At 46.0% G+C, this 15542-nt stretch overlaps 1 protein-coding gene across 49 annotated transcripts in view; it reads left to right on the top strand.

The window, feature by feature from the left end:
* LOC115943569 (retroviral-like aspartic protease 1) overlaps positions 1–15542 on the top strand; it is a 109742-nt gene that overhangs the window by 62561 nt on the left and 31639 nt on the right. For 30 of the 49 annotated variants that reach the window (XM_081832137.1, XM_081832135.1, XM_081832119.1 and 27 more), the window contains 2 exons: positions 2785–2872; positions 3169–3243. The exons of 2 other annotated variants lie outside the window; for them this stretch is intronic. The gene's annotated coding sequence lies outside the window, so the exon portion shown is untranslated. Of the gene's footprint in view, positions 1–2784; positions 2873–3042; positions 3244–3953; positions 4795–9727; positions 11004–15542 lie in introns of those variants that run through there. 17 more of the 49 variants (XM_081832124.1, XM_081832121.1, XM_081832106.1 and 14 more) reach the window with 5 other exon arrangements.

The following is a 15542-nucleotide window of genomic DNA, read 5'->3' as shown; positions in this document are numbered from 1 at the left end:
GGTGGCTCAGTTGGTTAAGCGACTGCCTTCGGCTCAGGTCATGATCCTGGAGTCCCGGGATCGAGTCCCGCGTCGGGCTCCCTGCTCGGTAGGGAGTCTGCTTCTCCCTCTGACCCTCCCTCCTCCCTCTCATGCTCTCTGTCTCTCATTCTCTCTCTCTCAAATAAATAAATAAAATCTTAAAAAACAATATTAGGGACGCTTGGGTGGCTTAGTCAGTCACTGTCTGCCTTCAGCTCAGGTCATCATCCCAGGGTTCTGCGATTGAGCCCTGCATCAAGCCCCACACGGGCTCCTTGCTCAGTGGGGAGCCTGCTTCTCTCCCTGCCTGCCATTCCCCCTGCATGTGCTCTCTCTGACAAATAAATAAATAAAATCTTAAAAAAAAAAATTATTTTCAAAAACATACATGCTCACAGAAAATTTTAACAGTACCAAAGGAGAAAGCAAAAGTTCTCCAGTCCTCTGTTCCTACTCACTAGATACAACTATTGCTAACAGCTTCTTCTTTTTTTATTTTTTAAGATTTTATTTATTTATTTGACAGAGAGAGCACAAGCAGGGGGAGTGGCAATCAGAAGGAGAGGGAGAAGCAGGCTCCTCACTGAGCAAGAAGCCCGATGCAGGGCTCAGTCCCAGGACCCTGGGATCATGACCCGAGCTGAAGGTAGACGCTTAACCGACGGAGCCACTCCGGTGCCCCGCCAACAGCCTCTTGATGGTTCTTCTAGAAATTTTTCTATGCAGATAAAGACATTTATCCATTACTATAGAGCTCTTTTTATATACAAATAATCCCAAACTATATATACTTATCTGCAACATATTTGATTATTTAGCAATTTGATCTTATTAAATGAATTCTATCATTTAAGTAGATATAGTTCAACTTCATTTCTTTTAATGATGCCCAGTATTCTATAGACTAGATGTGCCACATGTATGTAACCAGTTGATTGGCATACATTTCCAGATTTTTAGCTATTACCAGTTAAGGGCACAATGAACATAATAATATCTAACATTTGTTGACCATAGACCTTATTCTTTGCATGTAGTAAGTCACATATCCCTTGTAATAGTCCAGTGACATAGGCCCTATTATTGCCCCTGCTTCACAAATGATTGAATTAAGTCACAAGGAAATCAGTAACTTTCCTGTAGTCACCATCTGGTAGGTGGTAGATCTGGGATTTGAACAGGGCAGTGAAGTCCCAAGCCTGTACTCTAGATTAGGACACCACAGGCCCTGTGTAGATGCTGTGCACCTGGCTAATATAGCCATAGAATACATCTGTAGCAACTCCTGGGTCAAAATAAGTGCATGTCAAGTTTTAATAGTGCTATGTGGTCAGGAGGTTATTTTATGAAAAGAGTAGTGTATTTCTTTTCATAATCAAGTGCAGAGCCTGCTTGTTTCCTGAGAACAGAGGGGCTGCAGAGGCTCCTGTGCCCAGAGGCCTCACTAGGTGAGAGCATGTTTTCTGCCATGGCCAAGGCTTTAAGTTTGAATCCTATATGGCCTTCTCCCCTCTGGGCTCGACAGGGCTCTCTCTAATTAAGGCCACAGACACAAGCTGCCAGAGAAGTCAGCTCCTGGACTCCCTTTCTCTCTGTACCCTCTTAGTCTCTCAGGGGTGAGGGTCCCTCCCAGTTAGAATGGCCCCAGTTTCCCATTCCATCTGCAGGGAGAGAAAATGGCAGCTATCTACAGAGACGGAATTGGCCACTCTTTACTTCCCCACCTGCAGCTCCTACATCAAACCACAAGGGGCCCCATTGTGGGACCTTCAGTCCGGGATCCATACCAGACCTGCTCAGAGTGTGTGGCATAGCTTCTTTTTTTTAGCAGTGGCTTTTTTTTTTTTTTAAGATTTCGTTTATTTATTTGAGAGAGAGAGAGCACAAGCAGGGGGAGGGGTGGACGGAGACAGAGAAGCAGATTCCCCGCTGAACAAGGAGCCCAATGTGGGGCTCAATCCCAGGACTCCTGAGATCATGATCTGAGCCAAAGGCAGCCACCCAACTGACTGAGCCACCCAGGTGCCCCCCTCCCCTTTTAAGGTAAACTCTACACCTAATGTGGGGCTTGAACTCATGTCCCCGAGATCAAGAGTCAGGTGCTCTAGGGGCACCTGGGTGGCTCAGTAGGTTGAGCGTCTAACTCTTAATTTCGGCTCAGGTCATGATTTCAGGGTCGCAAGATTGAGCCCTGCCTCAGGCTCCGTCCATGCTGGGCATGGAGCCTGCTTAAGATTCTTCTCTCCCTCTCCCTCTGCCCCTCCCCTCTAAAAAAGGAGTCCATGCTCTACTGAGTCAGCTGGGTGTCCCCTGACAGTGGCTTTTATAGGACTATATCAGTGGTTCTGAAAGGGGCGATTTCACCCCAACCCCACTGGCAGGGGACATTTAGCAATGTTTGGAGATATTTTTGGTTGTTGCAAATTGGTATGTCGGAGGGTTAGGGGGGTACTACTGGCATATAGTGGGTAGAGAGAGGCCAGGGATACTGCTAAACATCCTGCAGTTCACAGAACCGCTGCTCACAACAAAGAGTTACCCAGCCCAAAATGTTAATAGTGTTGAGGCTGAGAAACCATTGGCTACAGAAGGGCAGACAGTTCAACATGGCTGTCACCGTGTGACTCCTTCTGTTAACAGTGGCAAACACTTATGTCTTGTTCACTTGTAGCAACTGTTCTAAGTGCTTTATCTCCATTAACTCATTTAATCCCCACAACAAGTCTGTGAGGCAGGTTCCACTATTATCATCTCATTTTGCAGATGACGAAGCCGAGGCACGGAGCTGTGTAGTACCTAGTCCAAGGTTCCCATGGTGGCAGTCTAGGCTTGATCTCCAGATATGCTCATGGTAAGCACATGCGGGACCTCTCTCCCTGCTTTGCTACTTCTAGAACCTTTGGAGCACCAGGGATTGTTTATATCTTTACAAGGAGGGGAAAAAAAGCAGTTGACTGGTCTTTTCTCCCAGATTCTGACTCTCCCATTTCTGATGGCTTTTGTATTTTTTTTTTTCTCCAGACAGTTTAACCAAAGTGAGTACTGATTACAGAGATTATGGACAACATGAAAATTAACTTACTGAATTTGCATAAAAAATCCTGTGTCCTTCCCACAATGGTCTCTTAGGGCTCTTTCATTCTATAGGCTGGACTGCTTGGGTGACAGATTCGCTTAAATATGAGAGCAGACCTGATCACTCAGAAGGACAAGGAGGAGCTGGTGAGTCAAGCTTGGGATACCAGGGACACAGGACTATTCTGATTAGGCCCATAGTTTTGATGAAGGGGGTGCTTTTCCAAAGGAGGCCTCCAATAGCCAAGATGGGAAGTTGTAAATGGGGTGAGGGTGGTGGAAGAAGTAGGAAGGGATCTGTTGGATCAAAGCCAGAGGAAATACTTATTGATTCATTAATTATAGGATGCCATAGGATTGGCTTTGCCTCTGGGTGTGGGGGTAGTAACCTATGCTTTAAACAAACAGGCCCATCACTCAACAATAATTAGCAGCAACAATAAGCATCTTCAATGGGGCAAGATTGACAGGTGGCCCACAACATGCAGTCTCAAGCCTGGCCTGAGCTTGAATGCCACACCTGTGGAGCCAACCAGTCCATGCTCAGGCAGCCCACAGGGTCATGGGCACAGAGGTGACATGTTCTTTCTTGGGCCATTTGCCAAGAACTTGCTATGTCCTAGGCACTGTACCCACGGTCTAGAGAATTGAAGAGACAAGATTAAGTTTGAGAAGTTAAATAGCAGCATAAGAAATACCACATATGTCCATATAAGGGATGTAGATACTCAGAGTCAAATGGGAATTCTGGACAGGGATTCCCCACCAGGCAGATGGTAGGGAAGGAGGTCTGTATCGCACCACCATGTTTCTTTTATTTATTTATTTATTTAAGATTTTATTTATTTATTTGACAGAGAGAGACACAGTGAGAGAGAGAACACAAGCAGGGGGAGTGGGAGAGGGAGAAGCAGGCTTCCCGCGGAGCAGGGAGCCCGATGCGGGGCTCGATCCCAGGACCCTGGGATCATGACCTGAGCTGAAGGCAGATGCTTAATGATTGAGCCACCCAAGTGCCCCACCACCATTTTCTTTTAAAAATGGGAAACACAAAGAACAAAAAAGGAAGTAAGAAATCATACTAATAATACTAGTCAGAAGTGTGTATTATTACTATTTTGGTTACATGCCTAAAGATTTTTTTTCTGTGCATGTATATGGATGTGTACACACTTACATATTTCATTACATAAGTGAGTTCATATCATACATACTGTTCTGTGACTTGCTTTTTATACTTAGCAATATACTGTAAACAGTTTTCCTCGACAGTAAATAAACTTCTTATGGATCTCTAGTATTTCACTGTGCACGTACCATGATTTAACTAATCTCTTATTATTGCCCCTTAGGTGACTAACAGTAAGGCTTTTATGTAATACTGACTTTGTGTACATCGTTATTTTTATCCTTAGGATATAGTCTTGAAGTAGAATTGCTAGATCAAAAAATATGCACACTTCCAGTGATTTTCATATTGCCCAATTGCCTTCCAGAAAGGATAGATCAGCTTAGGCTCTTACCACCAGTCTTATGAGAGCATCTCTTTGCCTACATCTTTACCAGTCTTATGAGAGCATCTCTTTGCCTACATCTTTCCCAATATTAGGGAATACTGCTTTTTTTTTAATTGCAAATTTGATAAGCAAAACTAGTATTTTATTGTTACTGCTTTATTTTTCTTATCTTTTTTTTTTTTTAAGATTTTATTTATTTATTTGACAGAGAGAGACAGTGAGAGAGGAAACACAAGCAGGGGGGAGTGGGAGAGGGAGAAATAGGTTTCCTGCCGAGTAGGGAGCCTGATGTGGAGCTCGATCCAGGACCCTGGGTTCATGACCTGAGCCGAAGGCAGACGCTTAATGGCTGAGCCACCCAGGTGCCCCATATTTTGCTTTTCTTTTTAAAAAATTATTATTTTGGGGCTCCTGGGTGGCTCAGTCATTAAGCGTCTGCCTTTGGCTCGGGTCATGATCCCAGGGTCCTGGGATCGAGCCCCACATAGGGCTCCCTGCTCGGCAGGAAGCCTGCTTCTCCCTCTCCCACCCCCCCTGCTTGTGTTCCCTCTTTCACTGTGACTCTCTCTGTCAAATAAATTTTTTTTAAAGGTTTTATTTATTTATTTTGACAGAGAGAGAGAGAGACAGAGAGAGAGGGAACACAAGCAGGGGGAGGGGCAGAGGGAGAAGCAGGCTTCCCGCCGAACAGGGACCCCGATGTGGGACTTGATTCCAGGACCCTAGGATCATGACCTGAGCCGAAGGCAGGCGCTTAATGACTGAGCCACCCAGGCGCCTCCTGTCAAATAAATTTTTAAAAAATTTTTAAAAATTATTATTTTATTACTTGGGCTCTTTTTCTACAGGCCAATTAGTCACTGGTTATTCTCTTTTGAAGAATTGATTATGTGCTTTATTTAGTTTTCTATTGGTATGTTCTTTTTTTCATTTCATTTGTACAGTATTTTATTATTATTTAGTGTGGCTTATTCTTTTTTTGTCTTTTTGATTTTTTTTTTTTGACAGAGAGAGAAAGACAATGAGAGAGGGAGCACAAGCAGGGGGAGTGGGAGAGAGAGAAGCAGGCTTCCTGCGGAGCAGGGAGCCTGATGCGGGACTCGATCCCAGGACCCTGGGACCATGACCTGAGCCGAAGGCAGTTGCTCAACCAACTGAGCCACCCAGGTGCCCCCGTCTTTTTGATTTAAAGGAGAACTTGATATATATTCAAGCTATTAACTCTTTGTCTTTCTTATTTAACAAATATTTTATCCTAGGTTGTCATTTGCCATTTAGTTTTGTTCATATTTAAGCATTCATAAATCTAAAATGTCCATGCAATCAAGGTGGTCTTTATAGGCTTTCCAAGCCATTGGGCTGGAGGTGGCTGTGACTAGAAGCAGAGAGGCCCATGGGCAATCCTTGAGCTGGTAACAGGGTGGCAGGATGAGGCCTTCAGTCAGGGCCAAGCTGGAGAGGTTCAACCTGGACAGATTCAAGGCAGGATGAGAGGTGACCAAGAAGGGGTAACCCTGGGAGGGGGGAATGAGGAGGGAGCAGGAGGAGTCTGGAGTGATTCAAGGATACTGACCTGGATGGTAGAGTGAGCAGGTGGAGGATGAGCCAGAATCAGGGATACATGAAAAGGTAGGGGTGGGGGACAGGGGTGGAGATTGTTATAATTCACCGTGGGATTGTTGATGGAGGTTCCTGGTGGAGAGAACTCATTGGTATTTGGATCTCTAGGCCGAGCCTATGTTTCTGTCTTTGTGTCAGGCTTTGAAAGGTTTTTTTCTGCTACAGAATTATGTGTTCATATAAATTCTCAATACTTAAATGGTTTCTTTTTAAAAATTTTACATTTATAAGGAAAAACAAAGGAAAAATTTACATTTAATTCTTAATCTAGATGGAATTTGTCATATTTTGGTGAATTGTGAGAATTAAGGATTTAACTTCTTTTTCCTAGTCACTGATGATTAAAATATTTATCCTTAGCCTCCTGATCTGAAATACTGACTGCAGGGCACCTGGGAGGCTCAGTTGGTTAAACATCTGTCTTTGGCTCAGATCATGATCCCAGGGTCCTGGGATCAAGCCCCGCATCGGGCTCCCGGCTCGGCGGGAAGTTGGCTTCTCCCTCTGCCCCTCCCCCTGCTTGTGCTCTCTCTCTCTCTCAAATAAATAAATAAAATATTTTTAAAAAATGAAATACTGACTGCATCTTACAGTACATTTCCATGTATACCTGGGTCTGCTCTAGGACTCTCTGGTCTCTTCCAGTGAATTGTCTATTTGTACACCAGTAACTTCTGTTTTGATCACATTTTCTTTAAATATATCTTAATAGGTGCTAGTGTGAGGTATACATCATCACACTGTTTTTTTCAGAATTTTCTTTGTTCTTTTAAGGTAGACTTCAAAATCAAAGTGCTAGGCCCTCCTCCCTTGGGCTGCACAGTGGAGCTGGAAACATGGGTCATCCCAGTGGAGTCCTTTGTATTCATAAGCACCAAACATACCAGGAGCTGGATTTGATGGGCCTGGACTTTCTTCACGATGCAGAAATCACATGGCCTCTTTAAGGAAGAAGCCCCTCACTGCCATTGACCTCCACATGGGACATTCCATAGTCTCTGACCCAAAGACAGTCCTGCGGACCTTCAGAGCCCCCGTGTCTCTGCTGCTGTGGCTGCTATAATGCCATATGCCCCCCACGGTAGCCCAGCCACCCTAGCCTGGGGTTTTCCTGTCCATCTTGCCGGGGACCCAGCCTCCAGCCAGGGCCCTCTCCAACCCCAGTCTCCTCTGAGGATTTCCTGTGGGTTAGCCCTGGGGATCTTCTCTTAATCTGTTCTTAAATGTGTTATTCCAGAAAGAATTGTTCGTAATCACCAGCATTGTAATGGCTTCTTCCTAGTGTTTTTTTTTTTTTAGGATTTTTATTTATTTATTTATTTATTCAGAGAGAGAGAGAGCACAAGCATGTGGAGTAGCAGGTAGAGGGAGAGGGAGAAGCAGGCTCCCTGCTGAGCAAGGAGCCTGATGCGGGGCTCGATCCCAGGACCCTGGGACCATGACCCAAGCTGAAGGCAGTTGCTCAACCAACTGAGCCACCTAGGCCCCCCTTCTTCCTAGTTTCTAATGTGCATGCATGTTTTTACCTATTTCACATTTGCTTGGTTCTTTCTTTTTGTTTGTTTGTTTCTGTATTGATTGATTGATTGATTGTTCTTTCTGAAGTGACTTTTAGCAGGATCTTTTTTACTGAGGAGTAATGAACATACAGTAAAGTCACAAATCCTAAGCATACATCTCAGTGAATTTTTATAATGTGTATACTCTATAACCACCACCCTGATCAAGATATTTCTTGTAGTGTTAAGAAGCTGTGGTGGGGGGGGTGCTCCTGGGTGGCTCAGTTGGTTAGGCATCTGCCTTTGGCTCAGGTCGTGATCCTGAGGTCCTAGGATCGAGCCCCATGTCAGGCTCCCTGCTCAGTGGCGAGCCTGCTTCTCCCTCTGCCTGCAGCTCCCCCTGCTTGTGCTTTCTCTCTCTCGCTCTCTCAAATAAATAAATAAAATCTTTATTAAAAAAAAAAAGAAGCTGTGGTGAGAGATTGATGGAGAGGGCAATCATGAATCTGTCCCTAAGCTCCTGTCTTTTTTAAAAAATATTTTTATTTTTTATTTTCTTAAAGATTTTATTTATTTATTTGAGAGAGAGAGAGAAAGCAGGAGCAGGGGGAGAGGCAGAGGGAGAAGGAGGCTCCCTGAGGAGCAGGGAGCCCAATGCGGGGCTCGATCCCAGGACCCCGAGATCATGACCTGAGCTGAAGGCAGATACTTAATGGACTGAGCCACCCAGGCGCCCCTCTTTTTTTTTTTTTTTAAGATTTATTTATTTTAGAGAGAGAGAGCATGCACGGGGGTGGGGAGGGGAAGAGGGAGAGAGAGAATCTCAAGCAGACTCCCCACTGAGCGTGTAGCTTGACACCCGGTGCGATTTGATCACGACCCTGAGATCATGACCTGAGCCAAAATCAAGAGTCAGATGCTTAACTGACTGAGCCACCCAGGCACCCCTCCCATCTTTTAATGGAACTGTTTAAAGGGTGTTAAGGAGGGAGCCACACTTCAAGTCAAGTGTATAAGTGGCGTAGAGAGCAGAATGGTAAGGAGTGGTGGGTTGTGTTCTGGTCCTCCCCTCACTAGCCATGGGACTTCTGTGCCTCAGTTTCAGCAACCATAAAATGGGAGTAGATGATAGCTCCTACCTCACAAGGTTGTCATGAAGATTACATGAGGTAGTACATGTAAGTGCACAAAAAATGTTAATTGTTGTTTTGTTATTAATTATGAGGAGGAGGAGGCGGCAGTGGTTCTTAATGAAGGGTACACATCAAAATCACCTGGGGCACTTTTGCAAAATACACGTGCTCAACCTGGCCATATCTACTGAGTTAGAATCTATATTTTAAACACCTCTCCAAGTTACTCTGTTGCTTATCTGTGGTTAAGAACCACTGGGCTGGAGGTGGCCGTGACTGGAAGCAGGAAGACCAGTGGGTGGCCCCCGTGATAGTGAGGGCTGGAGAAGGTCAGAGCTGGGCAGATTCATGGCAGAATGGAGAGGTGGCCAAGATGTGGTGACCTTGGGTGGGGAGCAAGGAAGGAAGGGGAGGAGTCTGGGGTGACTCATAGGGTGCTGACCTGGATGATGGAGTGAGCAGGTGGAGGATGAGCCAGAAACCAGAATACAGGAAGGGGGCGTGGGGCCAGCAGGCCAGCGATTGTTATAATTCTCCTTGGGATTGCTGATGGAGGCTCCTGGTAGAAATAACAAGTTAGAATTTGGGTCTCTAGGCCTGCGCTTATGGTGTTTTTCAGGGAGTCATTGGTGTGAAGGAGATAGAGCCATAAGCATCTACCTCTGGGAATGCCTGTGTCCACTTTTTCTTACTCCCTCCCTAGAAATAGAGAAGTGCTTATTTCTTGTGTAATAACCCCCTTGCTGAGGACTATTGGGGAATAAACTCTCACCTGAAGATGAATAATAACTGTGGGTCACTTTGTCACAGTTCTCAAAGTTTTCCACATCCCCTGATAGAGGAGCTTATCTTTATTTTTCAGTATCCTCAGACAGCACATTCGGCTAGGGCAACGTCTTCTGACATCCCTTCATTCCCACATGCTGGCACACATACTCAGCCTACAATGGATGGCTTCTAAGGCTCTGGCTTTCTTCATATCAACCAGTTACTCTTTGGTAAGAATTTAGGTCATTCCAGTACCTCTCCCAGAGACATTTGCATTTAGAACTATAGGTGTAATAGAAATAATGGAAGTTGTTGGATTCCTGAGGGAAGGCAATCCTGGAATGAATTAATCATTTGCTCATTCTAGAATACCCCTGTCCAGTAGACCTTGCTGCATTGATGGAAATGTTCTGTGTTATACAACATGATGGCCACTAGCCATATGGGGCTATTGAGAGTTTGAAATGTGGCTAGTATAACTGAGGAACTGAAATTTTCATTTTAATTAATTAAAAGTTAAATTTAAATTGACAAAAGAAAAGCAGGCACTATCACTGAGAGGTAGGGGCACTAGGTCAGACACCACCCCCCTTGACCCTCCCACCCTCAAGTGTCCCCCAAAGGTAACTTTGGGTCTTTGGAATCAAATCAGGCTTCTTCCTCCCACTCTTCTAGCCTCAGCCCCTCGGTTTACCTCCCCAAGAATGCAGGCATCTATAGCTATCCCCCACAGGCCTTTCCCAGCCCTTGTTCACCCCACTCCTTCTTACCATAGGACACTGCCCATGCCTTTCCTTGTGCCCTTGCTGCCCCCTCCCTATTCCTGCTCATGCCACAGCAAGCCCCACTTCCCCCAAGAAGGCTTCCCTTACTCCTGTGCCTTCCAGATGAGGCCAATTTTAGGACCTTGAACAGATTCCTTTTGACTTCTCATCAGGGTGGGGAGGTAGCAGGGATGGGTCTCAGGAAGACGTAGGTGCAGGATGGATGTGTGTTAGATTATTGCATTTCAAACTTCCTTGACCACCACTCCCTGTGAGAAACATATCTCATGTCCCAACCACCACACACCTACATACAGGTATATAAAACCGAAGCAAAAGTTTTATAAAAATAACACCCTCGCTGTATGTGATGCTCTTGGATATTTTCTGTTCTACTTATTTTTTAAAGAAGATTCCTGGTTGTGACCCACTAAACTGATTTCATAACCCAGTAATGGGTCACAACCCATGGGGTGAAAAATGCAGAGTGAGCTTATTGCTCAGAACAGCTGCAAACACAGGCCAAGTGGCCCCGTCTAAACATTGCCCTCTGGGTTCCTTGCAGAGCTGGCACATTATGGCACCGGCAGTTGGGTGCCCCTGGTGGTGGTCTGTGGAGTCTCCTTTCAAGGGCCCGCCCAGTTGGTCATCCCACAAAGTGGCCATGGTCACGGATGCCGCCGCAGTGCCATGGCAGGAGGTTGAAGTCTGTCAAGTGCTCCAGAAACCTGCAAGATGGCAGCTCGGTGTCAGGTGTCACAAGGACATACATTTCATTCCTCTTGGAGCTCCTCATGGAGGCAAAGCTCCCGGGCCGATTGGGGCTCATCAGTGCCGCTCACCTGGCAGGGCTATGCATAATAAACAGAATAAGGGCAGAACATGGAGCTCTGCATGCAGCATCACAATAATAGAAACATCTTACCAGCCAGAGGATGGTGGAAGGAACATTCTGGTGGGATTGAGTCTTGAAGCCTCATCTCTCTTTGGACTTTAGCCCTGAACTGGAAGTTATTGAAAATAGGATCTGCAGAAATAACTACGTCAAAATCCTTCCATTTAAACCAGGTGTTTTAGCCTTTGAGGGCCTCAAGTCTGTTAACACTTAGCACACTGTTCGGACAAAAGTGGCTCTCTGATTTCCCAACCACTACAGAAGAAAAGAAACAGCCTGGAAGGTTGGGGCTGGTAGGTTGTTTTTAGAGACAGACATGCAGATGACAGGAAAGTAAAGCCATGGGGAAGGATAGAGCAACAATAAGGAAACATAATCACATTATTGTCTAGTTCCATAGGGAATGCTCATAATGATGACCACTTCAGTGGGAAAAGGATAGTTTTTTGTTTGTTTTTTAAAGATTTTACTTATTTGAGAGAGAGAGAGAGCACGAGCATGGGGTGGGGTTGTGGGGCAGAGGCAGAGGGAGAAACAGACTCCCTGCTGAGCTCAGAGCCCATGGGCCTGACACTGGGCCCTGAGATCATAACCTGAGCCAAAGTCAGACACTTAACTGACTGAGCCATGCAGGCGCCCCGGAAAAGGATAGTTTTTTGTTTTTTAAAGATTTTATTCATTCACTTGACAGAGATAGCGAGAGAGAGAGAGCACAAGCAGGGGGAGGGGGAGAGGTGGGCTCCCCACCTGAGCAGGGAGCCGGACACGACAGGGGGCTGGATCCCAGGACCCTGGGATCATGACCTGAGCTGAAGGCAGACGCTTAAGCTGAAGCCACCCAGGTGCCCGAAGCTTCACTTTTTAGGGAAGGTATTTTATTGGAACCTCAGTGATTCTGGATAAATTTGATGCTGTTGAGCTGATACTGATTAGGGCTAGCCATATTCCTCATGGGTTTGAGGCATGCTGTGATCTCAGGTTCTCAGCGCAGGTCCTCCCCACCCAGCCCTAGTCTGACTCACAGCCTAAAATCCTTCCGTTTCTGTTGGATTCCTTTGTTCATCCGAGTGAATTTGTGCATGGATACTTTCTCATCTGCAAGCTTGCTGATAGTGGTTCCCTGATGCCCTGAAGATAGATGCAGAGGAGGCTCTGAGATGGACACTCCCTGGGGCAGGCAGGCCTGGGTGGGGTGACCTATGAGCAGAGGGCAGGACAAAGCCACTGGGATTTGGGCTGGAGTGAGTTTTTAGGGAGTAGCAGGGGGTGGGCGGAGGACAAACTCCCCCCTCTTCACTCTGCATTGCCTGAAGGTGGCCCACTCACTGAGACAGGGCCAGGTATCTGTTTCTTTCGTAGCCTGTCCCCTCAAGTCTCCCTGGCCACCTAGTCCCCAGATCTGCTGTGAGTCACCCCGCATGACTGCAGGGGTGCTCCAATCAGTGAGTGAAGAGAAAAGCCAAGTATTTCTGAGACAAAGATTATTTATTCCACACCATCTGAGAGAGGGACGTTAAGTAGAAGGCAGTGGGACTGGAGATGTGTTACCCCACCAGGAGGTTTCTGTCTTAACAATAGATGATTATATAGTATGCATGCATAATACATTACACATCCTCATGTTGGTATTTGCAAATGCTGTTTGATTACAAAATGATGAAACATTTCTTCTAATGGGGGAGAATAATAATAATAAACTAAAATAACAATATCAAAAGTCTTTGGAAATATTTCAGAGGTTTGCAGAGCCATTCATTGATGTGTCCCCAAGGCCAGAAGAAGAGTAGGGCTTGGCCAAGTGGTGGTTCTAAGAAACTGCGTAATAAAATTCTTTATATTTTTTTTTCAGTAGGAATATAATGCGAGGGGTAGAGAAAAACCACCCAATTCCATCTAACTAGTGGAAATTAGATTCTGATGATGAAGTCAAAATGATTTTTATAGGGAGAAGGGTGGGCAGCAGCAAAAGAAGACAGATGAGCTTAGATTTTTAGTGAATCTACTGGTTTGTCACGTGTATATGATACCTTGCGTGTGATTCACCCATGTCAGACTATCCAGAAGGACCAGAGTCCAGAATTAGCAGTGATTGTAAAGGAAGTCTGTCCAGCACAAAGGTTGCTTGTCTGCTTCCTTATTGAAGTCTGTATGAGCAAGAGGATGAACAAGGCAAAAACAGGCCCTCTGTTAGGGAGAGGCACAGAGTGTTAGTGTAAGAGAGAAAGAAAAAGTGCCCTATTTCCATTTGTTTCCAGTTCTGCCTCCCTTGAGAATAGTCCTCAAATGACAGGAGGGTGGGTAGGTTGGAGGCATCATAGGGAGTGAAATGAAGTACCCAATAGTAGAGGAGATGTTAGTGGGACTCTCTCAACCCCTGCCTGGGACAACGTCCACCTGTCTTCAAGAAATCACAGCCCAGTGTGGAAACTGTCCCGAGAAGGGATGAGTTCAGGGCAGGCAGGGTGTGGCCCCTCAGGAAAGGCTCCTGGGGGCGGCAGGCAGAGGCTTCCTTCCTTGGAAACCAGCTCCAGAAACCGTGACTCGGCTCTAAAGCATTTTTAGGCATCTGGGGGCTGCTGCCTTTGTCAGTCCAGTGCTCTCCATGGCTATTTGTTCTGGGGGTGGCTGTGCACGAAATGCTCCCCAAGTGAGTGCTAGGACTGGCCAGGCTGGCCTGGCAGGTTCAAGGGTGCGGGGCCTGCCCCACAACTGGGGCCCACGACACCATTCCTGAGCTTCAGGGCCCAAACACTAAAGTTCCTTGTGTGTGTGTCCTCTGTGCCTGACACTGTGCTGGGCGTTGTCTGGTGGTGTCATGACACATCATATCCTGGGAGATGGGTGGTGTCAGGCTATCCCCATTTTACAGCTAAATAAAGAGGCTGGGACGTTTCGTGTCTTATAAAGGGCAGAGCCAGGACTTGGAGCCAAGGTTTCCAAGGCCAAAATAGGGGTGGGGGGGGATGCTGTTTCTATACCCCATCCTGGTCAAGACCAGAAGTGACTCAGCTGAGAAAGCTGCCCTTGGGAGGAGATGGAGCCAGAGATCCAATAACTGACCACCTCAGCCCAGGGGAAGGGCTAGAAGGGCCCTGGATCCACTCATGGGACTCCTTACCCCCCACAGAGCCAGCACCTGCCTGCAAAGTGCCTAGGGGATCCCTCCTGCAGAGTGGTCCTTGCCGGCTCACTCTTCATGAAAAGTTCTCTCAACCAGTGGTCATTTTAGAGAAGGAAGGTAGTAGTTTAGAAACATGTTTTTAGGCAGTGGTGGCCTTTTCCTCACCTAAAAACTATTTTTTTAGAACAGTTTTAGGTTTATAGCAAATTAAGAAGATGGTACAGAGATTTCCTTTATGCCCCCTGCCACCCAAACATGCATAGCTGTCCCCATCATCAACATCCCCCACCAGATCTGTACATTTGTTACAATTGATGAATCTATGTGGTGGCTCTTTTTTTCCAAACAAAATTTCTTCTGAACATGCTTAAAATTGAAAACAGATACAAAGGGGGCTGTTCTGTGTGAGAAGATTGTGGGGAAACCTGCTCCTGCCTCCTATTTTCTACCCCCTCCTACTACCCCACCCAGATTCTCCAGGGCCCAGATGTAGTTTATGGCTCTTGTTCTGAGGTGAGGAGAAGTAATGCTACTCTATTAATGAGCTCTTCTCCCGGTCCGTGCCTCTAGAACATATACTGCAAGTGCCAGGTTTAAAAAAAAATTACGGTAAAATATATATGACATAAAAGTTACCATTTTAACCATTTTTGAGTGTATAGTTTAGTGGCATTAATCACCACCGTCCATCTCCAAACATTTTTCATCCTCCTGAACTGAGTCTCTGTACCCATGAAACAATAACACCGCATCCTCCTTCCCTCCAGATTCTGGCAACCACCATTCTACTCTGTCTCTGTGAATTTGCCTATTTTAGGTACCTCATATGTGGAATCAAACAATATTTGTCTTTTGGTGTCTGGCTTATTTCACGTAGCATCGTGTCTTCAGAGTTTATCCATGTGGTAGCATGTGTCAGAATTTCCTTCCTGGGCGCCTGAGTGGCTCAGCCGGTTAAGCGACTGCCTTCGGCTCAGGTCATGATCCTGGAGTCCCGGGATCGAGTCCCGCATCGGGCTCCCTGCTCGGCGAGGAGCCTGCTTCTCCCTCTGACCCTCTCCCCTCTCATGTACTCTCTCTCATTCTCGCTCTCTCAAATAAATAAATAAAATCTTTAAAAAAAAAAAAA

This window comes from Leptonychotes weddellii, chromosome 10 (assembly GCF_054177405.1).
Source record: "Leptonychotes weddellii isolate Sample4059 chromosome 10, ASM5417740v2, whole genome shotgun sequence".
Lineage (NCBI taxonomy): Eukaryota > Metazoa > Chordata > Mammalia > Carnivora > Phocidae > Leptonychotes > Leptonychotes weddellii.
Note: the sequence above shows the minus strand (reverse complement) of the source record. Positions and strands in the feature narration are given on the sequence as shown.